Source organism: Pseudophryne corroboree, chromosome 7, assembly GCF_028390025.1.
Source record: "Pseudophryne corroboree isolate aPseCor3 chromosome 7, aPseCor3.hap2, whole genome shotgun sequence".
Classification (NCBI taxonomy): domain Eukaryota; kingdom Metazoa; phylum Chordata; class Amphibia; order Anura; family Myobatrachidae; genus Pseudophryne; species Pseudophryne corroboree.
The window spans coordinates 208,735,464-208,759,373 of record NC_086450.1 but is presented as its reverse complement, the minus strand read 5'-3'; the positions used below and the strand labels follow the sequence as shown (position 1 = coordinate 208,759,373).

The 23,910-nt window shown below is 49.4% G+C and overlaps 1 protein-coding gene across 2 annotated transcripts in view; it reads left to right on the top strand.

Annotated features, from left to right (window-relative positions):
- Positions 1-19,866: 19,866 nt before the first annotated feature.
- The window catches only part of TMEM169 (transmembrane protein 169), a 43,726-nt gene continuing 39,682 nt past the window's right edge, over positions 19,867-23,910 (top strand). The window contains exon 1 of one of the 2 annotated variants that reach the window (XM_063933965.1): positions 19,867-20,056. The gene's annotated coding sequence lies outside the window, so the exon portion shown is untranslated. Of the gene's footprint in view, positions 20,064-23,910 lie in introns of both variants that reach the window. The other variant, XM_063933964.1, reaches the window with a different exon arrangement.

Here is a 23,910-nt window from a genome sequence, read left to right as displayed (position 1 = left end):
TTGGGATTTTGACCGTCGGTCAATTGTTGTCGGTATACTGACCGTCGGGATTTTGATTGTAGGTATTTCATACTAAACCCCCTCACCACATGTCCATACCTCCCAACAGAGGCGTCGGAAATGGGGGGGCAAGGGGGCAGCTCGCCTCCCCCCAAACATAGAGAGGTGCTGATCATGCACAGGAGGAGCGGAGATGTGCGGTCAGATGAAAGACGACCGCACATTACATCCTCCGCTCCGTGCAGCAGTGGCGCCGGCAGCATCAAAAGCGCTCCCCCTGCCTTCCTTACTGACAGTGCCGCACTTTCCTGCCGCCGCACTGTCCTGCCTGTTGTTGCCGGCTATCACAGCAGCAGCGGCCGGCGCGCCGCGCAAGTATTCCAGTGCCCGGCCATGTGATTGATCTGCCGTGTCGGGTCCCGGGTCCGATGCAGTGATGCACACACTTATTTCCTGGTGTGAGCAGTCGCGGCCCGCGGGATTACGGCAGCCACTGCATTTGTAGGGATTAGGTTTTAGCACTCCCTGTCAGGCCCTGAGCGAGATCCCCAGGGAGCGTGTTCTGCCAGCCCGGCGGAGGTAGCTATGGAGGAGGCCCTTCGGTTCCTACAAAAGACGAGAATAAGCGGAGAGTCAGGAGGTAAGGGGAGAGAAGTCCAAGGAATTCGTATGTAGTTCTGGTGACAGTGTCATTGCCTCCCTACCTCTGTCAGTGCCTCCCCATCTCTGGTAGTGCCTCCTTCCTGTCAGTGCCTTCCCCTGCCAGTGCCTCCTTCCTCTGCCAGTGCCTTTCCCCTCTGCCTCTGTATGTTCCATTCCTCCCCTTTTTTTGCCAATGCCTCCCTTCTTTCTGCTGGTGCCCCCCCCTATATTCCGGTTTTTCCCACTTCATCTACATCCCCCCTCTCTGCCTATGCCTCCCCCTCTATGCCAGTGCCTACCCCCTCTGTCAGTACCTCCCCACAGGGACATATCTAGGTGTGGGCAGATGGTGCTTCACACACAGCACATTTAAGCTCTGGGCGCACCATCCACATCCACCACGATTGACCACCGTCAACTGCAGCGCTGCCCGCTATAACAGTAGAGTTGCGCTCGGCTCCTCTGCCAGAAGCACAGCTGCTGCTGTACATTATAGCCAGCAGCGCTGCTCGATCTCCCCGTGTGCTCCGCCCCTCTCATCCCCTCTAGTGCAACAGCGTCCCTGCACCAGCCTGGGCCGGAGCCGCGCCTCCTCATTGCAGGGAGCTGCACAGGGGATGCCAGGAGCCCGGCAGGAAATGCCAGGAGCCGCTGCCATCGTCACATAGGTAGTGTGTGTGTTTTGTGTATGTGCATGCATGTGTGTGTCCCATGTGCTCTACCCCTCTCTCTCTCTGTCTCCTTCTCACCACTTTCTGTCTACCTACCACCTTGCTCTGTTTTTCTTCCTCCCAACCATGGTGGTCATTCCGAGTTGTTTGCTCGGTAATTTTCTTCGCATCGCAGCGATTTTCCGCTAATTGCGCATGCGCAATGTTCGCACTGCGACTGCGCCAAGTAAATTTGCTATGCAGTTAGGAATTTTACTCCGTTTTTACTCAGAAACGGAGGAGTGTCTGGGCGAACGCTGGGTGTGTTTGTGACGTCAAACCAGGAACGACAAGCACTGAACTGATCGCACTGGAAGAGTAAGTCTCGAGCTACCTGCACAGAGAAGTCTTTTCGCAAAATTGCGAATCTTTCGTTCGCAATTTTGATAAGCTAAGATTCACTCCCAGTAGGCGGCGGCTTAGCGTGTGCAATGCTGCTAAAAGCAGCTTGCGAGCGAACAACTCGGAATGAGGGCCTATATCTCTTTCCTTTCCCTCTCTCTCCTACCCCCCCTCTCTCTCTTTCTCTCTCTCGTGACTCTACCTGCAATAATGTGTAAAAGGGGACTCTACCTGCCATAATGTGTAAAAGTGGACTCTACCTGCTGTAATATGTAAAAGGGGCTCTACCTGGTGTAATGTGTAAAAGGGGGCTCTACCTGCCATAATGTGTAAAAGGGGGCTCTACTTGCCGTAATGTGTAAAAGGGGACTCTACCTGCCGTTATGTGTAAAAGAAGGCTCTACTTGCCATAATGTGTAAAAGGGGGCTCTACCTGCAGCAATGTTTAAAATGGTACTCTACCTGTCATAATGAGTGACAGAGGCTCTACATGGCGTAATGTGTAAAAGAGGGCTCTACTTGCCGTAATGTGTAAAAGGGGACTCTACCTGCCATAATGTGTAAAAGGGGACTCTACCTGCCGTAATGTGTAAAAGGGGCTCTACCTGCAGTAATGAAAAGGGGCTCTACCTGCAGTAATGTGTAAAAGGGGGCTCTACTTGCCGTAATGTGTAAAAGGGGTCTCTACCTGCAGTAATGTGTAAAATGGGACTCTACCTGCCATAATGTGTGACAGGGGCTCTACCTGGTGTAATGTGTAAAAGGGGGCTCTACCTGCCATAATGTGTAAAAGGGGGCTCTACTTGCCGTAATGTGTAAAAGGGGACTCTACCTGCCGTTATGTGTAAAAGAAGGCTCTACTTGCCATAATGTGTAAAAGGGGGCTCTACCTGCAGCAATGTTTAAAATGGTACTCTACCTGTCATAATGAGTGACAGGGGCTCTACATGGTGTAATGTGTAAAAGAGGGCTCTACTTGCCGTAATGTGTAAAAGGGGACTCTACCTGCCATAATGTGTAAAAGGGGACTCTACCTGCCGTAATGTGTAAAAGGGGCTCTACCTGCAGTAATGAAAAGGGGCTCTACCTGCAGTAATGTGTAAAAGGGGGCTCTACTTGCCGTAATGTGTAAAAGGGGTCTCTACCTGCAGTAATGTGTAAAATGGGACTCTACCTGCCATAATGTGTGACAGGGGCTCTACCTGGTGTAATGTGTAAAAGGGGGCTCTACCTGCCATAATGTATAAAAGGGGGCTCTACTTGCCGTAATGTGTAAAAGGGGACTCTACCTGCCGTTATGTGTAAAAGAAGGCTCTACTTGCCATAATGTGTAAAAGGGGGCTCTACCTGCAGAAATGTTTAAAATGGTACTCTACCTGCCATAATGAGTGACAGGGGCTCTACATGGCGTAATGTATGATAGGGGCTCTACCTGGCAAAATGTGTAAAAGGGGCTCTACCTGGCGTAATGTGTGACGTGCTGTACCTTGTGTAATGTATGTAAGTGGCGACACTGTGCAGCGTAATTTGAATAATGGTGACTACTGTGCAGCGTAATATGAATTTGTATTGTTTTGTGGCCTCGCCCCTTCCCCATGAAGCCATGCCCCTATAGTTTTGGCACGCACCTCCACCATGCACTGACCCTATTTTAAATAATGGGGATGGGCGCTGATGCTGTTTCTTGCACACACCGCTAAAATGTCTAGTTATGGCACTGCTCGGGGGGTGGTTCTCCGTAGTTTATAGTTTGTATATGAATGTTTAATCCACACTTGGATTTAGAGTATTTTATTTATTCTAATAAAGCTATTTTTTTTAGGCCCCTGCCTTCACTCTCTCTGTAAGGCCTCCCTCAGTGCCCCTGCCTTCACTCTCCCTTTACCACCCCATCAATGTCCATGCACTCACCCTTCCTGTAATTCCCCATCAGCATCCCTGCCCTCACCCTCAATGTAACTCCCCGTCAGCGTCCCTGCCTTCACCCTCCATGTAACTCCCCCCTCAGTGTGCAATCACCCTCCTTCTAAGTCCCCCCTCAGCATCCCTACTCTCACCCTCCCTGTAACTCCCCCTCAGGGTCCCAGCCAGCGGTGCAAGTATGCGGGTACGGGTGGGTACGGCGTACCCTTAAGAATTTCGCCGTGGGTACGCCGTACCCACACCGACGGGCCGCCGCTTGCTACCGCTGATGTGAGGGGAGGAGAGCGCAGCCTGCGCCTCTCCTGCCCTCAGTGTCTTCGTTCAAATCAGCGCCGCCCATGAGCCAATCAGAGCTCGCGGAGCTTTGATTGGCTCACGGATCGGCGCTGAATATTGAACTCACCCGCCGGAGACTGAGGGGAAGGAGAGGCGCAGGCTGCGCTCTCCTCCCCTCACACACGGGAGACAACACAACAGCAGCAGCGGTGAGCTGGGGAAGGGGGGGGAGGCAGCACTGTGGGGGGCAATGTATATCTGGCACTGTGGGGGGCAATGTATACCTGGCACTGTGGGGGGCAATGTATATCTGGCACTGTTGTGGGCAATGTATACCTGGCACTGTTGTGGGCAATGTATACCTGGCACTGTGGGGGGCAATGTATATCTGGCACTGTGGGGGGCATTCGTGTATCTGGCACTGTGGGGGGCATTCGTGTATCTGGCACTGTGGGGCATTCGTGTATCTGGCACTGTGGGGCAACGTGTATCTGGCACTGTGGGGCATCGTGTATCTGGCACTGTGGGGGTCATATGTGTATCTGCCCCTCCCCCATATGTGTATCACGCCCACATTTTCATTGGCCACGCCCCATATGGCATTTGGCCACACCCATTTTTTGTGTACCTGTAAGACATTTTTTCTACTTGCACCACTTGTCCCAGCCCTTACCCTCCCTCTAACTCCCCTGTCAGCGTCCCTGCCCTCACCCTCCTAACTCCCCGTCGACATCAATGCCCTCACCCTCACTGTAACTCTCCCCCAGCATACGTGCCCTTGCCCTCCCTGTAACTCCCACGGCCACTACTATCAGTCACCTCATCGCCAGCACTGCACTGGTCACTGCTAGTGCTTGATCTACTCTCTCTGCTACATGGGGCACGTGGTGGGAGAGCTGAAGTGACATCATACAATCAGACATTCTGGTCACTAATTACAGATGTAGCCACGCTCATCGTTGCCACGATGCATATGCATGGGCATACGCATCGCGGCAAGCTGCAGCGTATGCCGTGCTGCATCTAGTTGCAGCCGGCAATTGCACCATTGAAGTCTATGGTGTGCATGCCATAGAAGCGGGCACACTAGCCACGCCATCCATGGCGTGATGATGAGTGTGGCTACATCTCTGTACATGAGGCAGCCAAAAAAATAGTATGCTTTCCGGGTGTGGGAATTTAGTGTGGATCTGGCCTTCTCAATGCATTTCATGTGGATCTGGCCTTTAGCGATTCAGCAATTTAGGGGCGCCAAAATGAGATTATATCTTGCCCCCCCAACCTAAAAATGTTCTGATGCCCCTGCCTCCCAACATGACCCTCTCCAGGAGGGACACAATGCTCTGTTTCTGGACTTCTCTCTTAATGTATGATTGCTGGCACCTGTTTTGAACAGGTTAATAGATAAAAAGGTGTTTCAGCACAGGTGATGGCAATCATAAATTAAGAGGAAAGTCCAGAAGCAGAGCATTCGGTCCCTCCTGGAGAGGGTCATGTTGGGAGGTATGCATGTCATTGCACTTCCCTGATTATAGGGTACCGTATATATATTATTATATCTATATATAAAAGGAAAAAAAATAAGAATTTACTTACCGATAATTCTATTTCTCGTAGTCCGTAGTGGATGCTGGGGACTCCGTCAGGACCATGGGGAATAGCGGCTCCGCAGGAGACAGGGCACAAAAGTAAAAGCTTTAGGATCAGGTGGTGTGCACTGGCTCCTCCCCCTATGACCCTCCTCCAAGCCTCAGTTAGGATACTGTGCCCGGACGAGCGTACACAATAAGGAAGGATTTTGAATCCCGGGTAAGACTCATACCAGCCACACCAATCACACTGTACAACCTGTGATCTGAACCCAGTTAACAGCATGATAACAGCGGAGCCTCTGAAAAGATGGCTCACAACAATAATAACCCGATTTTTGTAACAATAACTATGTACAAGTATTGCAGACAATCCGCACTTGGGATGGGCGCCCAGCATCCACTACGGACTACGAGAAATAGAATTATCGGTAAGTAAATTCTTATTTTCTCTGACGTCCTAAGTGGATGCTGGGGACTCCGTCAGGACCATGGGGATTATACCAAAGCTCCCAAACGGGCGGGAGAGTGCGGATGACTCTGCAGCACCGAATGAGAGAACTCCAGGTCCTCCTCAGCCAGGGTGTGCCCCTGACCAAGTAGCAGCTCGGCAAAGTTGTAAAGCCGAGACCCCTCGGGCAGCCGCCCAAGATGAGCCCACCTTCCTTGTGGAATGGGCATTTATATATTTTGGCTGTGGCAGGCCAGCCACAGAATGTGCAAGCTGAATTGTACTACACATCCAACTAGCAATCGTCTGCTTAGAAGCAAGAGCACCCAGTTTTTTGTGTGCCTACAGGATAACAGCAAGTCAGTTTTCCTGACTCCAGCCGTCCTGGAAACCTATATTTTCAGGGCCCTGACAACATCTAGCAACTTGGAGTCCTCCAAGTCCCTAGTAGCCGCAGGTACCACAATAAGCTGGTGCAGGAGAAACGCTGACACCACCTTAGGGAGAAACTGGGGACGAGTCCGCAGCTCTGCCCTGTCCGAATGGACAATCAGATATGGGCTTTGTGAGACAAAGCCGCCAATTCTGACACTCGCCTGGCCGAGGCCAGGGCCTACAGCATGGTCACTTTTCATGTGAGATATTTCAAATCCACAGATTTGAGCGGTTTAAATCACTGTGATTTGAGGAATCCCAGAACTACGTTGAGATCCCACAGTGCCACTGGAGGCACAAAAAGGGGTTGTATATGCAGTACTCCCTTGACAAACTTCTGAACTTCAGGAACTGAAGCCAATTCTTTCTGGACGAAAATTGACAGGGCCAAAATTTGAACCTTAATGGACCCCAATTTGAGGCCCATAGACACTCCTGTTTGCAGGAAATGCAGGAATCGACCGAGTTTAAATTTCTTCGTGGGGACTTCCTGGCCTTACACCACGCAACATATTTTCGCCACATGTGGTGATAATGTTGTGCGGTCACCTCCTTCCTGGCTTTGACCAGGGTAGGAATGACCTCTTCCGGAATGCCTTTTTCCCTTAGGATCCGGCGTTCCACCGCCATGCCGTCAAACGCAGCCGCGGTAAGTCTTGGAACAGACATGGTACTTGCTGAAGCAAGTCCCTTCTTAGCGGCAGAGGCCATAAGTCCTCTGTGAGCATTTCTTGAAGTTCCGGGTACCAAGTCCTTCTTGGCCAATCCGGAGCCACGAGTATAGTTATTACTCCTCTCCGTCTTATAATTCTCAGTACCTTGGGTATGAGAAGCAGAGGAGGGAACACATACACCGACTGGTACACCCACGGTGTTACCAGAACGTCCACAGCTATTGCCTGAGGGTCTCTTGACCTGGCGCAATACCTGTCCAGTTTTTTGTTCAGGCGGGACGCCATCATGTCCACCTTTGGTCTTCCCCAACGGTTCACAATCATGTGGAAGACTTCCCGATGAAGTCCCCACTCTCCCGGGTGGAGGTCGTGCCTGCTGAGGAAGTCTGCTTCCCAGTTGTCCACTCCCGGAATGAACACTGCTGACAGTGCTATCACATGATTTTCCGCCCAGCGAAGAATCCTTGCAGTTTCTGCCATTGCCCTCCTGCTTCTTGTGCCGCCCTGTCTGTTTACGTGGGCGACTGCCGTGATGTTGTCCCACTGGATCAATACCGGCTGACCTTGAAGCAGAGGTCTTGCTAAGCTTAGAGCATTGTAAATTGCCCTTAGCTCCAGTATATTTATGTGGAGAGAAGTCTCCAGACTTGATCACACTCCCTGGAATTTTTTTCCCTGTGTGACTGCTCCCCAGCCTCTCAGGCTGGCATCCGTGGTCACCAGGACCCAGTCCTGAATGCCGAATCTGCGGCCCTTTAGTAGATGAGCACTCTGCAGCCACCTCAGAAGAAACACCCTTGTCCTTGGAGACAGGGTTATCCGCTGATGCATCTGAAGATGCGATCCGGACCATTTTCCAGCAGATCCCACTGAAAAGTTCTTGCGTGAAATCTGCCGAATGGAATCGCTTCGTAAGAAGCCACCATTTTTCCCAGGACCCTTGTGCAATGATGCACTGACACTTTTCCTGGTTTTAGGAGGTTCCTGACTAGCTCGGATAACTCCCTGGCTTTCTTCTCCGGGAGAAACACCCTTTTCTGGACTGTGTCCAGAATCATCCCTAGGAACAGCAGACGTGTCGTCGGAAACAGCTGCGATTTTGGAATATTTAGAATCCACCCGTGCTGTCGTAGAACTACTTGAGATAGTGCTACTCCGACCTCCAACTGTTCTCTGGACCTTGCCCTTATCAGGAGATCGTCCATTTTCTTTGAAGAAGAATCATCATTTCGGCCATTACCTTGGTAAAGACCCGGGGTGCCGTGGACAATCCAAACGGCAGCGTCTGAAACTGATAGTGACAGTTCTGTACCACGAACCTTTGTAGGAGGGGTACTTTGATTATCACCTGCTGGAAATACAGCTTGTGAATTGTTTCCAATACTGCCTCCCTGTCGGAGGGAGACGTTGGTAAAGCAGACTTCAGGAACCTGCGAGGGGGAGACGTCTCGAATTTCCAATCTGTACCCCTGGGATACTACATGTAGGATCCAGGGGTCCACTTGCGAGTGAGCCCACTGCGTGGCAGAAGCGGTGAAGGGCTTCTGTTCCTGGGAATGGGCTGCCTGCTGCAGTCTTCTTCCCTTTCCTCTATCCCTGGGCAGATATGACTGGCCTTTTGCCCGCTTGCCCTTATGGGGACGAAAGGACTGAGGCTGAAAAGACGGTGTCTTTTTCTGCTGAGATGTGACTTGGGGTAAAAAAGGTGGATTTTCCAGCTGTTGCCGTGGCCACCAGGTCCGATGGACCGACCCCAAATAACTCCTCCCCTTTATACGGCAATATTTCCATGTGCCGTTTGGAATCTGCATCACCTGACCACTGTCGTGTCCATAACCTCTTCTGGCAGATATGGACATCGCACTTACTCTTGATGCCAGAGTGCAAATATCCCTCTGTGCATCTCGCATATATAGAAATGCATCCTTTAAATGCTCTATAGTCAATAAAATACTGTCCCTGTCAAGGGTATCAATATTTTCAGTCAGGGAATCCGACCAAGCCACCCCAGCGCTGCACATCCAGGCTGAGGCGATCGCTGGTCGCAGTATAACACCAGTATGTGTGTATATACTTTTTTTGATATTTTCCAGCCTCCTATCAGCTGGCTCCTTGAGGGCGGCCGTATCTGGAGACGGTAACGCCACTTGTTTTGATAAGCGTGTGAGCGCCTTATCCACCCTAAGGGGTGTTTCCCAACGCGCCCTAACTTCTGGCGGGAAAGGGTATACCGCCAATAATTTTCTATCGGGGGAAACCCACGCATCATCACACACTTCATTTAATTTATCTGATTCAGGAAAAACTACAGGTAGTTTTTTCACACCCCACATAATACCCTTTTTTGTGGTACTTGTAGTATCAGACATATGTAACACCTCCTTCATTGCCCTTAACATGTAACGTGTGGCCCTAATGGAAAATACGTTTGTTTCTTCACCGTCGACACTGGAGTCAGTGTCCGTGTCTGTGTCTGTGTCGACCGACTGAGGTAAATGGGCGTTTTAAAGCCCCTGACGGTGTTTGAGACGCCTGGACAGGTACTAATTTGTTTGCCGGCCGTCTCATGTCGTCAACCGACCTTGCAGCGTGTTGACATTATCACGTAATTCCCTAAATAAGCCATCCATTCCGGTGTCGACTCCCTAGAGAGTGACATCACCATTACAGGCAATTGCTCCGCCTCCTCACCAACATCGTCCTCATACATGTCGACACACACGTACCGACACACAGCACACACACAGGGAATGCTCTGATAGAGGACAGGACCCCACTAGCCCTTTGGGGAGACAGAGGGAGAGTTTGCCAGCACACACCAAAACGCTATAATTATACAGGGACAACCTTTATATAAGTGTTTTCCCTTATAGCATCTTAATATATAATCATATCGCCAAATAAGTGCCCCCCCTCTCTGTTTTAACCCTGTTTCTGTAGTGCAGTGCAGGGGAGAGCCTGGGAGCCTTCCCACCAGCAGTTCTGTGAGGGAAAATGGCGCTGTGTGCTGAGGAGAATAGGCCCCGCCCCCTTTTCGGCTGGCTTCTTCTCCCGTTTTTCTGACAATCTGGCAGGGGTTAAATACATCCATATAGCCCCAGAGGCTATATGTGATGTATTTTTAGCCAGTATAGGTATGTACATTGCTGCCCAGGGCGCCCCCCCCAGCGCCCTGCACCCTCAGTGACCGTTGGTGTGAAGTGTGCTGAGAGCAATGGCGCACAGCTGCAGTGCTGTGCGCTACCTCATGAAGACTGAGAAGTCTTCAGCCGCCGATTTCTGGACCTCTTCTCTCTTCAGCATCTGCAAGGGGGTCGGCGGCGCGGCTCCGGTGACCCATCCAGGCTGTACCTGTGATCGTCCCTCTGGAGCTAGTGTCCAGTAGCCTAAGAAGCCAATCCATCCTGCACGCAGGTGAGTTCACTTCTTCTCCCCTAAGTCCCTCGTTGCAGTGAGCCTGTTGCCAGCAGGACTCACTGAAAATAAAAAACCTAATAAAACTTTTACTCTAAGCAGCTCTTTAGGAGAGCCACCTAGATTGCACCCTTCTCGGCCGGGCACAAAAACCTAACTGAGGCTTGGAGGAGGGTCATAGGGGGAGGAGCCAGTGCACACCACCTGATCCTAAAGCTTTTACTTTTGTGCCCTGTCTCCTGCGGAGCCGCTATTCCCCATGGTCCTGACGGAGTCCCCAGCATCCACTTAGGACGTCAGAGAAATAAGATTTTACTCATCGGTAAATCTATTTCTCGTAGTCCGTAGTGGATGCTGGGGACTCCGTAAGGACCATGGGGAATAGCGGCTCCGCAGGAGACTGGGCACAACTAAAGAAAGCTTTAGGACTACCTGGTGTGCACTGGCTCCTCCCACTATGACCCTCCTCCAGACCTCAGTTAGGATACTGTGCCCGGAAGAGCTGACACAATAAGGAAGGATTTTGAATCCCGGGTAAGACTCATACCAGCCACACCAATCACACCGTATAACTCGTGATACTATACCCAGTTAACAGTATGATAACAACTGAGCCTCTCAACAGATGGCTCAACAATAACCCTTTAGTTAGGCAACAACTATATACAAGTATTGCAGACAATCCGCACTTGGGATGGGCGCCCAGCATCCACTACGGACTACGAGAAATAGATTTACCGGTGAGTAAAATCTTATTTTCTCTAACGTCCTAAGTGGATGCTGGGGACTCCGTAAGGACCATGGGGATTATACCAAAGCTCCCAAACGGGCGGGAGAGTGCGGATGACTCTGCAGCACCGAATGAGCAAACTCTAGGTCCTCCTCAGCCAGGGTATCAAACTTGTAGACTCTTGCAAGAGTGTTTGAACCCGACCAAGTAACAGCTCGGCAAATATGTAAAGCCGAGAGCCCTCGGGCAGCCGCCCAAGAAGAGCCCACTTTCCTCGTGGAATGGGCTTTCACAGATTTAGGGTGCGGCAGTCCAGCCGCAGAATGTGCAAGTTGAATCGTGCTACAGATCCAGCGAGCAATAGTCTGCTTAGAAGCAGGAGCACCCAGCTTGTTGGGTGCATACAGGATAAATAGCGAGTCAGTTTTCCTGACTCCAGCCGTCCTGGAAACATATACTTTTCAGGGCCCTGACTACGTCCAGAAACTTGGAATCCTCCAAGTCCCAAGTAGCCGCAGGCACCACAATAGGTTGGTTCACATGAAAAACTGCTACCACCTTAGGAAGGAATTGGGAACGAGTCCTCAATTCCGCCTTATCCATATAAAATACAGATAAGAGCTTTAGACAAAGCCGCCAATTCTGATACACGCCTGGCCGACGCCAAGGCCCACAGCATGACCACTTTCCACGTGAGGTATTGTAGCTCCACGGATTTAAGTGGCTCAACTCAATGCGACTTCAGGAAATCCAACACTACGTTGAGATCCCACGGTGCCACTGGAGGCACAAACGGGGGCTGACTATGCAGCCCTCCCTTAACAAAAGTCTGAACTTCAGGCAGTATAGCCAGTTCTATTTTGGAAGAAAATCGATAGAGCCGAAATCTGGACCTTAATGGAACCCAATTTCAGGCCCATAGTCACCCCTGACTGTAGGAAGTGCAGAAATCGACCTAGCTGAAACTCCTCCTTTGGGCCTTACTGGCCTCACAGCACGCAACATATTTCCGCCATATGCGGTGATAATGGTTTGCGTTCACTTCTTTCCTAGCTTTAAATAGCGTAGGGATAACTTCCTCCGGAATGCCTTTTCCTTCAGGATCCGGCGTTCAACCGCCATGCCGTCAAACGCAGCCGCGGTACGTCTTGGAACAGACAGGCCCCCTGCTGCAGCAGGTCCTGTCTGAGCGGCAGAGGCCATGGGTCCTCTGAGATCATTTCTTGGAGTTCTGGGTACCAAGCTCTTCTTGGCCACCCGGAACAATGAGTATAGTTCTTACTCCTCTCCTTCTTATTATTCTCATTACCCTGGGTATGAGAGGCAGAGAAGGGAACACATACACCGACTGGTACACCCACGGTGTTACCAGAGCGTCCACAGCTATCGCCTGAGGGTCCCTTGACCTGGCGCAATATCTTTGTAGCTTTTTGTTGAGGCGGGACGCCATCCTGTCCACCCGTTGCCTTTCCCAACGGTGTACAATCATTTGGAAGACTTCTGGATGAAGTCCCCACTCTCCCGGGTGGAGGCCGTGTCTGTTGAGACAGTCTGCTTCTCAGTTGTCCACTCCGGGAATGAACACTGCTGACAGTGCTAACACATGATTTTCCGCCCATCGGAGAATCCTTGTGGCTTCTGCCACCGCCATCCTGCTTCTTGTGCCGCCCTGTCGGTTTACATGAGCGACCGCCGTGATGTTGTCTGACTGGATCAGCACCGGCCGGTGTTGAAGCAGGGATCTAGCCTTACTTAGGGCATTGTAAATGGCCCATAGTTCCAGAACATTTATGTGTAGGGAAGTCTCCTGACTTTTCCATAGGCCTTGGAAGTTTCTTCCCTGTGTGACTGCCCCCCAGCCTTGAAGGCTGGCATCCGTGGTCACCAGGACCCAGTCCTGTATGCCGAATCTGCGGCCCCCTAGAAGATGAGCACTCTGCAGTCACCACCACAGCGACACCCTGGCCCTTGGAGACAGGGTTATCCGCGGATGCATCTGAGGATGCAACCCGGACCACTTGTCCAACAGATCCCACTGGAAGATCCTTGCATGGGACCTGGCGAATGGAAATTCTTCGTAAGAAGCTACCATCTTTCCCAAGGCTCGCGTGCATTGATGCACCGACACCTGTATTTGTATTAGGAGGTCTCCGTCTAGAGACGCCAACTCCTTGGACTTCTCCTCCGGGAGAAACCCTTTTTATCCTGTTCTGTGTCCAGAACCATACCCAGGAACAGTAGACGCGTCGTAGGAACCAGCTGCGACTTTGGAATATTCAGAATCCAGCCGTGCTGTTGTAGCACTTCCCGAGATAGTGCTACTCCGACGAACAACTGCTCCCTGGACCTCGCCTTTATAAGGAGATCGTCCAAGTACGGGATAAGTACTTCGGCCATTACCTTGGTAAATACCCTCGGTGCCGGGGACAGACCAACGGCAACGTCTGGAATTGGTAATGACAATCCTGTACCACAATTTTGAGGTACACCTGGTGAAGAGAGTAAATAGGGACATGCAGGTAAGCATCCTTGATGTCCAGTGATACCCTGAAATTTTCCAGGCTTGCAATAATCGCCCTGAGCGATTCCATTTTGAACTTGAACCTTCGTATATAAGTGCTCAAGGATTTCAATTTTAGAATGGGTCTCACCGAACCGTCTGGTTTCGGTACCACAACAATTTGGAATAGTAACCCCGGCCTTGTTGAAGGAGGGGTACCTTGATTTCACCTGCTGGAAGTACAGCTTGTGAATTGCCGCCAGTACTACCTTTTTCTGAGGGCAGGAGGCAAGGCTGATGTGAGGCAACGGCGAGGGGGAGTCGCCTCGAACTACTACTTGCAGAACCTAGGGATCCACCTGTGGGCAAGCCCACTGGTCCCTGCAGTTCCCGAGACGCGCCCCCACCGCACCTGTCTCCACCTGTGGAGCCACAGCGTCATGCGGTGGACTCAGAGGAAGCGAGGGAAGATATTTAATCCTGGGAACTGGCTGACTGGTGCAGCTTTTTCCTTCTTCCCTTGTCTCTGTGCAGAAAGGAAGCGCCTTTGACCCGCTTGCTTTTCTGAAGCCGAAAGGACTGTACCTGAAAATACGGTGCTTTCTTAGGCTTTTGTGAGGAAACCTGAGGCAAACATTTTTTCTTCCCAGCTGTTGCTGTGGATACGAGGTCCCAGAGACCATCCCCAAACAATTCCTCACCCTTATAAGGCAGAATCTCCATGTGCCTTTTAAAGGCAGCATCACCTGTCCACTGCCGGGTTTCTAATACCCTCCTGGCAGAATGGACATTGCATTAATTCTGGATGCCAGCCGGCAAATATCCCTCTGTGCATCCTTTATATATAAGACAACGTCTTAAATATGCTCAATGTTAGCAAAATATTATCCCTGTCTTAGCGTATTAATATTATCTGACAGGGTATCAGACCACGCTGCAGCAGCACTATTTATCCTGAGGCAATTGCAGGTTTCAGTATATAACCTGAGTGTGTAAATACAGACTTCAGGATCGCCTCCTGCTTTTTATCAGCAGGTTCCTTCAAGGTGGCCGTATCCTAAGACGGCAGTGCCACCTTTTGACAAACGTGTGAGCGCCTTATCCACCCTAAGGGATATCTCCCAACGTGACCTATCCTCTGGCGGGAAAGGGTACGCCATCAGTAACTTTTTAGAAATTACCAGTTTCTTATCGGGGGAACCACGCTTCTTTACACACTTCATTCATTCATCTGATGGGGGAACAAAACACTGGCTGCTTTTTCTCCCCAAAAATAAAACCCCTTTTATGTGGTACTTGGGTTCATGTCAGAAAATGCGTAACACATTTTTCATTGCCGAGATCATGTAACGGATGTTCCTAGTGGATTGTGTATATGTCTCAACCTCGTCGACACTGGAGTCAGACTCCGTGTCGACATCTGTGTCTGCCATCTGAGGTAACGGGCGTTTTTTGAGCCCCTGATTGCCTTTGAGACGCCTGTGCAGGCGCGGGCTGAGAAGCCGGCTGTCCCACAGCTGTTACGTCATCCAGGTTAATACCTTCCACCTATCAATCCACTCTGGTGTCGGCCCCACAGGGGGCGACATCCCATTTATCTGCCTCTGCTCCGCCTCCACGTAACCTTCCTCATCCAACATGTCGACACAGCCGTACCGACACACAGCACACACACAGGGAATGCTTTGACTGAGGACAGGACCCCACAAAGTCCTTTGGGGAGACCGAGAGAGAGTATGCCAGCACACACCAGAGCGCTATATAATGCAGGGATTAACACTATAACTGAGTGATTTTTCCCCAAATAGCTGCTTGTATACATATATTGCGCCTAAATTTAATGCCCCCCCTCTCTTTTTAAGCCTTTGAGCCTGAAAACTACAGGGGAGAGCCTGGGGAGCTGTCTTCCAGCTGCACTGTGAAGAGAAAATGGCGCCAGTGTGCTGAGGGAGAAGCCCCGCCCCTTTTTCAACTGACTTTCTCCCGCTTTTTCTGGAATACTGGCAGGGGTAATTTTACATCTATATAGCCTCTAGGACTATACATGATGTAGATTTGCCAGCCAAGGTGTCATATATTGCCCTCAGGGCGCCCCCCCCAGCGCCCTGCACCCATCAGTGACCGGAGTGTGAGGTGTACATGAGGAGCAATGGCGCACAGCTGCAGTGCTGTGCGCTACCTTGGTGAAGACCGAAGTCTTCTGCCGCCGATTTTCCGGACTCTTCATGCTTCTGGCTCTGTAAGGGGGACGGCGGCGCGGCTCCGGGAACGAACACCAAAGTCGGGTCCTGCGGTCGATCCCTCTGGAGCTAATGGTGTCCAGTAGCCTAAGAAGCCCAAACAACCACCTGTTAGGTAGGTTCGCTTCTTCTCCCCTTAGTCCCTCGCTGCAGTGAGTCTGTTGCCAGCAGATCTCACTGTAAAATAAAAAAACTAAATATACTTTCTTTCTAGGAGCTCAGGAGAGCCCCTAGTGTGCATCCAGCTCAGCCGGGCATAAGAATCTAACTGAGGTCTGGAGGAGGGTCATAGTGGGAGGAGCCAGTGCACACCAGGTAGTCCTAAAGCTTTCTTTAGTTGTGCCCAGTCTCCTTCGGAGCCGCTATTCCCCATGGTCCTTACGGAGTCCCCAGCATCCACTTAGGACGTTAGAGAAAAGGAGATTGACTCACTGATTGACTCATCATGAAATCTATTAAACCACAAGGCCTACAATCTTGAAACTTGGCAGGTAGCTTCTCCTTAGGTCCCAGTTGCTTGCTAAGAACCGATTTTACAAATGTCACTGCCCATCCATGGAAATCTCCAAAAATGTATGTATGTATGTATGTATGTATGTATGTATCTATCTATCAGGGACGTGCAGTCAGGGGAGGCAGGGGAGGCAGTGCCTCCCCTGTGATTAATTATTAAAATAATACAAAGTAGATACTTATGACACATATTCTGTGTCATAAGCATCTTCTTTATTCTATTCTAATAATTTTTACTCATTAGATTCGTTTGGGAGGCACTGACAGCAGTGCCTCCCATAGACAACGGCAACGGGGATCGAGCGGGGGGTGGTGCCAAGAACTGGGCTTTAAAAGCCCATTGAAATAAGTGAAGAAAGCGGCACCTACAGAAGTGCCTCGCTGACAGGGATGGGCTTTCCCTGTCAGCAAGGCAGAAATGATTGGACAGCGGATCCAGCGCTGGCAGCAGGCAGGACAGTAAGCTGCTCCCCTCCCTTCATTCTCCCCCCATTCCCGTCCTCACCTGCTGATGGCGGTGGGAGAGTCCCGCGGCCGGCCAGCGATCATCACCAGGACCCTGTGCAGTGGTAGCCGCAGGCAGCACCGAGGAGGGGAGAAAGCTAAGTGCAGCGGCGTGACGGCATCAGCGGGCCGGAGCCGGCGCCGGGTAGCCTAGAGCTGCAAGTGCAGCAGCGGCGGCCGGTGCTCTCCTCCTCCTTCAGCCTCGTCCAGGCAGCATCCTCAGACGCATCTCCGGGTGTCTGTGTCCTGTATAGGCGCATCCGGTGGGCTCTTTCAAGTGAATGCAGGGATAGTCGTGAGCCAACAGCCGGGCGCGATCCTGAGGCGCTTGTGGTGAGTACGGCACCCCTGTTCCTCCCCACAGCGCGGACAGGTAATGAACTCAGCAGCCATCACCCCCGCCCGCCTCCCTTTCCCTCTTTGCCCGCTTCATGCTGAACGCATACACGGAGAAGGGGTTACCTCTGTGAGGGCTGAAGACCTCTCTCCCAGCTGCCATAATGTATAAAAAAAGAAAGATAGAGGGACTCTGCTGCATAATGTGTAAAAGGGGGACTCTGTTGCTGTGATGTTGAAAAATGGGGACTTTGCCTGCCGTAATGTGTAAAAGGGGGACGCTGTCTGCCGTAATGTGTAAAAATGGGGACTTTGCCTGCCGTAATGTGTAAAATGGGGTCTCTGTTGCTGTAATGTGTAAAAATGGGGATTCTGCTTGCCGTAATGTGTAAAAGGGGACTCTGCCTGCTTAATGTGTAAAAAGGAAGGCTCTATAGCTGTAATGTGTAAAACAGAAAAGAGGGACTCTGTTGCTGTAATGTGTAAAAAGGGGGACTCTGCATTCTGCCGTAATGTATAAAAAAGGGGGACTCTGTTGCTGAAATGTGGAAAACCAGATGACTCTGTTGCTGTAATGTGCAAAAAAGGGGGACTCTGCCTGCCGTAATGTGTAAAAATGGGGACTCTGCCTGCCGTAATCTGTAAAAGGGGGCTCTACCTGCCTACTGTGCAGTACTAGGCCACCCCCATGTACTCTAATGTATCTGCTGTTCCTAAAAAGTGAGCTGAGGTTTGTGTTCTTGTGCTGCTGGGGATGTACTGGTGAAGTCAGTGCCTCCCCAGCCATTAACCTCACCGCACATCACTGGTATGTATGTATGTATGTATGTATGTATGTATATATGTATGTTCCAGCATAACTCTGGAATGCCTTAAGCAATTTACACCAAACTTGGTACACATATGGCTTACAATCTGGGAACAAACACTGTGGGGGTAACACAACCCTAGCACCCCTAGGGGTGGGCCAGCAGCATAGACTATATCAGAACATGACGACAGGGCTTCATGTGACAGTGGCAGTGACATGATGTCAGGAGGGGAATGGAGGTAGCATGAACCCACACACTGAGAGTTATATAGTGGAAGTAGGAGGGTCCCCCAGCAGCACAGAGTATATCAGGAGAGGCATAATGTGCTGCCACTACTCAAAGTGGGTCAGGGAAGCAAGCTATGCCTATATACTACATCTCCAACCAACGTCAATTAACGAACATCTATAATTCTAATCTACCATCCTCATCCCGTAGCGAAGCACGGGTATTCAGCTAGTACACACACACACACACACACACACACACACACACACACACACACACACACACACACCATATCATATTAATGAACACTAGAGAAAATTCAATTAGCCATAGGTGTTTGCAGCAGTTAAAAGTATCCCTGAGCAATTCATTTAATGGTCACTACCTCACATGCGTTAAGCCTCAGAGAGTGGACTTAGGGCTTAATTCAGTAAGGATAGAAAGTTCTGCTCTTTAGCAGAATTTGCAATCCATTGGAGCGCATGCTGGGGGTCGCCCATCGCTAGGCAAGGCCACCCAGCATGCTGACCGGCGCCTCCCCCCGTTCAACAAGCAGAAACTCAGGAAGCCTCCCTGCACCCGCAGGTGGTCCGTCACCATGTTCTCCATCACGGCAGCTGCATGTGATGTTACGCAGCTGCCGTGATCACGCCGCCATTTGGCTGCCTCCGGCCCCATTCACGCCACCCCCGCAATGCTCCGTCTCCACCTTGGAAGTGGAGCATTGCCGCCCCCCCACCCCACGACGGTCTTTGTCTGATTGACAGGCAGAGGCAATCGCATTTTCTGTGCCCCCCCCAAAAAAAAGTGCGGGCGCATGCGCAGGATGGGCGCTGCGCATGCGCCCGCGGGGCAAACGTAAAAATTCCGGTTGGATAGTGATTTGCAATACAACCTGAATTAGCCCTTACTGCAAATTTTTCTTTGCAGCCTCCATGTTGCACCCTCTGGCACGTAAGGCGCAAGGCAAACCATAGATACCAGTACTTAACATGTAATCAATAGGTTAACACGCGTAACCCATAGGTTTACCACGCAGGGTAAATGCAGAATAATTGTATAGCCCCTGGCCATTAAACCTGAAGCTTTACCAGCGCAGTAAATGCAGCAAGTAATTGAATCTGCCCTTTGGAGTTACCTACTAACATTGCTTTTTAGCTTAGTTATGAGGTAAGTGTCTGACTGGTTGCTATGGTTCAGTGCTCATTTTCCCCAATAAGACTGTTATTAAATAATCCTTACTGACAATAAGTACCATTACAATATATATCTGGTCTCTGATCTGACACCCTAGCATGTTCACTGTAATTCATCAAATGCGAATAATTGCTGTATAAAGTAAGTTTTCTAAATACTGTACTGTATGCAACATTACTGAGGCTAGATGCAGAAATACATGTCTATTGCATCCAGACCTACCATGCCTGCTTCTGTAATACGGACATGGCAGGTGTCCTTAACATGAACACCAGCAACTAAGCAGTTAATGAGCGACAAACATCGTTCATCTGTGGGTGAATGACGTCATGTGATAGAGCTGTAGCTCCTCCCAGGGATGTGCCTGGTGGGCGTGGCTATGCCTGGAGAGGGGTTCTGCTCTGTCCTTTGTGCAGCGAGCAGCAGTTCTGGGATGGACACACAGGCAGCTCCTAAATCCTGCCTCATATCTGGGGATCCACCTTCCCCATCATAAATCCAAGAAGAGGAGCAGGCACCCCTCAAAGGCTCATTAACATGGTATCTAGTAAGCATCTTTTCTCAACTTCCACTGCAAATCTATTAACTATTAGCCTCATGTTGCCACAGATCTGTGCACACATAGAAATCAATCTACTGTATGTGTGTTGTATCTATTGCTTTCCATTCTTATTAACAAAAGAGGCTGTTTAAGTCATGCTAATTAAATGTTTGTCTCATTAATTGCAGAGTGACTGTATTCTATATAATGGAACTGTTGGAAGTGTTTAGTGATCTGGAAAGGAGGTCAAAATGTTGGAATGATACCGTGCATTCATCTGTGATTTTAATTGATACAGTGTTTGACTTTGTAATGATACTATCTTAGCAGGTTCATGCATTTAAATAATGTTAGTGTTCAGCTATTGTTATGAGGCTAATGTATTTTTGATACTGTATATAAATTGATACTAAAATGTTTAGATAATATAGTTAAATGATAACAGCGTTAACGCTGAGAATGTTTGGCTGTACATTTAAATGATATAATGTATGTGATGTGCAGCAATTTTTACACCCCATGTGTATTTTTATTTTACCCCATTTTCCTTAACCCCACACATCAGACAACAGCTGCTGCATATCCTGTAATTACAAGCTTCTGACAGTGATGAGGAAATAAAGGTCTGTTTGCTGGCTGAGCCCAGAGCTGAGTTTTCAATGCAGGCACCAAGGGTGGGAATATCCCATAATATAAATGCCCCACAGTAGCTCTTACCCCTCCTCCAATTCTATTATTAGATATATACATATTTTCCCATTTCAAACTTGCCAATTCTCCCTGACTCTGCAGATGCCTGACGCACTGTGGATATCCGTCTCTTTGAGCACAATGTGCTAATTGATTGCATCAATAGGAAGGAGCTGGCAGCTAATGCACCTCTGTATCAATATTGAAATCTTACTCCAGTTTCCTGTCTGTTGTGTACATTAAACAAATCACACACGTTTATTTGCGTACATTGTTCTGAAGTAGATCACATACTATATTGTCACCTGCCTGGATCTCCGCAGCTCAGATGGGAATGCAGTACATTTACTGGAAGGTGGGTTATCCACTTCCTGTATCAGAGACTCACATCAAGCAGCCATCAGGCCATACTGATATTATATTCTTGCTTCCAAGATACCACAGTATAGGAAACATTTTGCTGCCAAGGTTTCTGTCCATAGATTTATTGACCATCAAATCTGAGGTTTATACTCATTGTAGTCATAAACAAATGTGATGTATAGCTATTTATAAATGGCCTATGTGCCTGAAATGACATGTGGCCTGCAAAATGTATGTCTACCTGATCATCCCGCGGGATCTGGGAGGCCTGTTCAGTAATCAGAAACAAGACCTATCAGCTTATAGCCACTGGCGTGTGCGCAGCACATTTTATTAGGGGGTGCACCGTCGGAGGGGTGTGTCTAGCACCGCCTTTTGGGCGTGTCTAGCACCATCTATTGATGGTCAATGCATATAAAATATCCACCCTTGTACCAATCCTAATAAAGCAGATTCATTGTCAGATGTTGTGATGTGCACCAAACAAACACCCCTGATGGCAATCGCTGCAATTACACTGCTCCTCCTCAGCCTGGTCTGGCTCCCCCTCTCTTTCCCCTGCAAGCTGCAGCAGCTTACTTACAAGTCAGTCACTCACTGACAGTCGCAGACTAGTATTGCCGCTGCTGGAAAAACGAGTGACGTGTCAATGTTGCTGCCGACCGCCTGCCAGTATTGAAATTGTCTTCCTAAGAGGAACGCTGGCTGCATGCTGCTCCTCATCAGTGGCTGGTGTTGGCATAGCATAGAAGGAGAGAGGTGGGCATGTGACGGGTGGGCTTGCGAGCAGCATGACGTAATCACGTCACATCACACTGTTTTTGTACGTGAAGGTGGAACTGGGAGTTTGAAAGCCGGTGGCAGTGGCACCCTTGATTAACCCAGGCGTCCGGTCAGTAATACAGTCCTGACAGGGTGCAGCGCAGAGGGGACAGTAATCTGCCTGCTCGGTGATTGCTGCATCAGGCATGTGAGATTGGGGTGCCAGACATTAGGGGGTGCCTGTGCGCACCAGGCACCCCCCTTGTGCACACCTATGCTTATATCCCAGCTTTCATCCCCACCTACAACCTCCTCTACGTGTAAAGGGATGACCCCTAAGATCTGGCTTCCCTGCAGATACATAACTGGTCAATGGAAAGCACCATCTCCATGCACACCAGGATGACAACACACATTCATCACATCCTTGCAAATACTTGAGGCAGAGATTCCCGATAGGAAGTTATTATTTTCATTAAATGTTTGTAGCCTATTCTTGGTAATGGGAGAAACTGAGCAATATGAATGCAGTCCATCATCATCAACAACACTGAGGAACCAGTCTTAGGTCAATGGGTAGAATGCATTTGAATATTGGTTGAGATTGCCACATTTCTGCCATTACTTTGTGTCTCTCCAAGTACCTCGGTGAGGCTACTGGTTCCTAATAAATATAAACTGCATGTTTGTTGATGTTGGTTTAGCCCACGCAATAGCTTCCTTCATCATCTGATTTTCACCTAGATTCCATTACATATAATACAGCTGAAGAAATTATTTACAGTTGTGGTTTTTTCCCACGGTTAATGAAAATGTATCATCAATCCACCTATAAATACAGTATATGGTGAATTTTCTCTTTCTTGTCTCTGTAAATTGTCTGCATCATGTACAATAAACATTGTTGGAGCTGTAGGGGGATGCGGTAAACTGTCTCTCTCCCAGTCAACCAGTGTCACTGATATCACAAGGGATTCAAATACACTGTGCATAAATAGATTTACATGTCATATACCCAGAGGGCGATTTACATTAATTTTTATGCAGTTTATTTTAATTTTTTTAATTTAACGTGTGATACATATACAATGTAGTATATTATAGTTTATAGGTACTTCCAGATATGTCCTAATACACCTAGCCTCAGTATGCCATGCTGCACAACTCTTTAAATTTGCATCTTATTCGCACCACAGATGCAGTAAAACACAAATCAATCTGTTTCAGAGATGCCGGGCTATGACTTTAGCCGCATTAGGAATTAGATTAAAATATGTACAAAGTCACAGGTGTAGCCCAATGGAACTTGTCGTGGAAAAAGCTTTGTGCACTGCATCCTATCGCTTCATATACAGATTCTGACCCAGCCAGACATATAGAAATGTCATACATCAGATTCATTGTTACAGTCTCATGAAGAGCTTTTGGGGGTCATTCCGAGTTGATCGCTAGCTGCATTTGTTCACAGCGCAGCGATCAGGCTAAAAAATGGCAGTTCTGCGCATGCGGCACAATGCGCACACGCATCATACGGGCACAATGAACATTGTGGTTTTGCACAGGGTCTAGCGATGCATTTCAGTCGCACTGGTGGCCACAGAGTGATTGACATGAAGTTGGCGTTTCTGGGTGTCAACTGACCATTTTCAGAGAGTGTTCAGAAAAACGCAGGCATGCCAGGAAGAATGCAGGCGTGGCTGGGTGGTTTGTGACGTCAAAACAGGAACTGAACAGTCTGAAGTGATCGCTAGTGCTGAGTAGGTTTTATGCCACTCTAAAACTGCACAATAAAACTTTGTAGCCACTCTGCGATACAACCGTTCGCAATTCTGCTAAGCTAAAATACACTCCCAGTGGGCGGCGGCATAGCGTTTGCACAGCTGCTAAAAACTGCTAGACCCCCTTTGTTACATCACATTTTGACTAAGTCGCATATTTGACAAAAAAGAGGCCCAGAGCAGACAATAGTACGGGTCCTGGTGCACAGAGAAGGACTGGCAATAGTGTATGAGGACACATCTGTATATTGCACAGTATT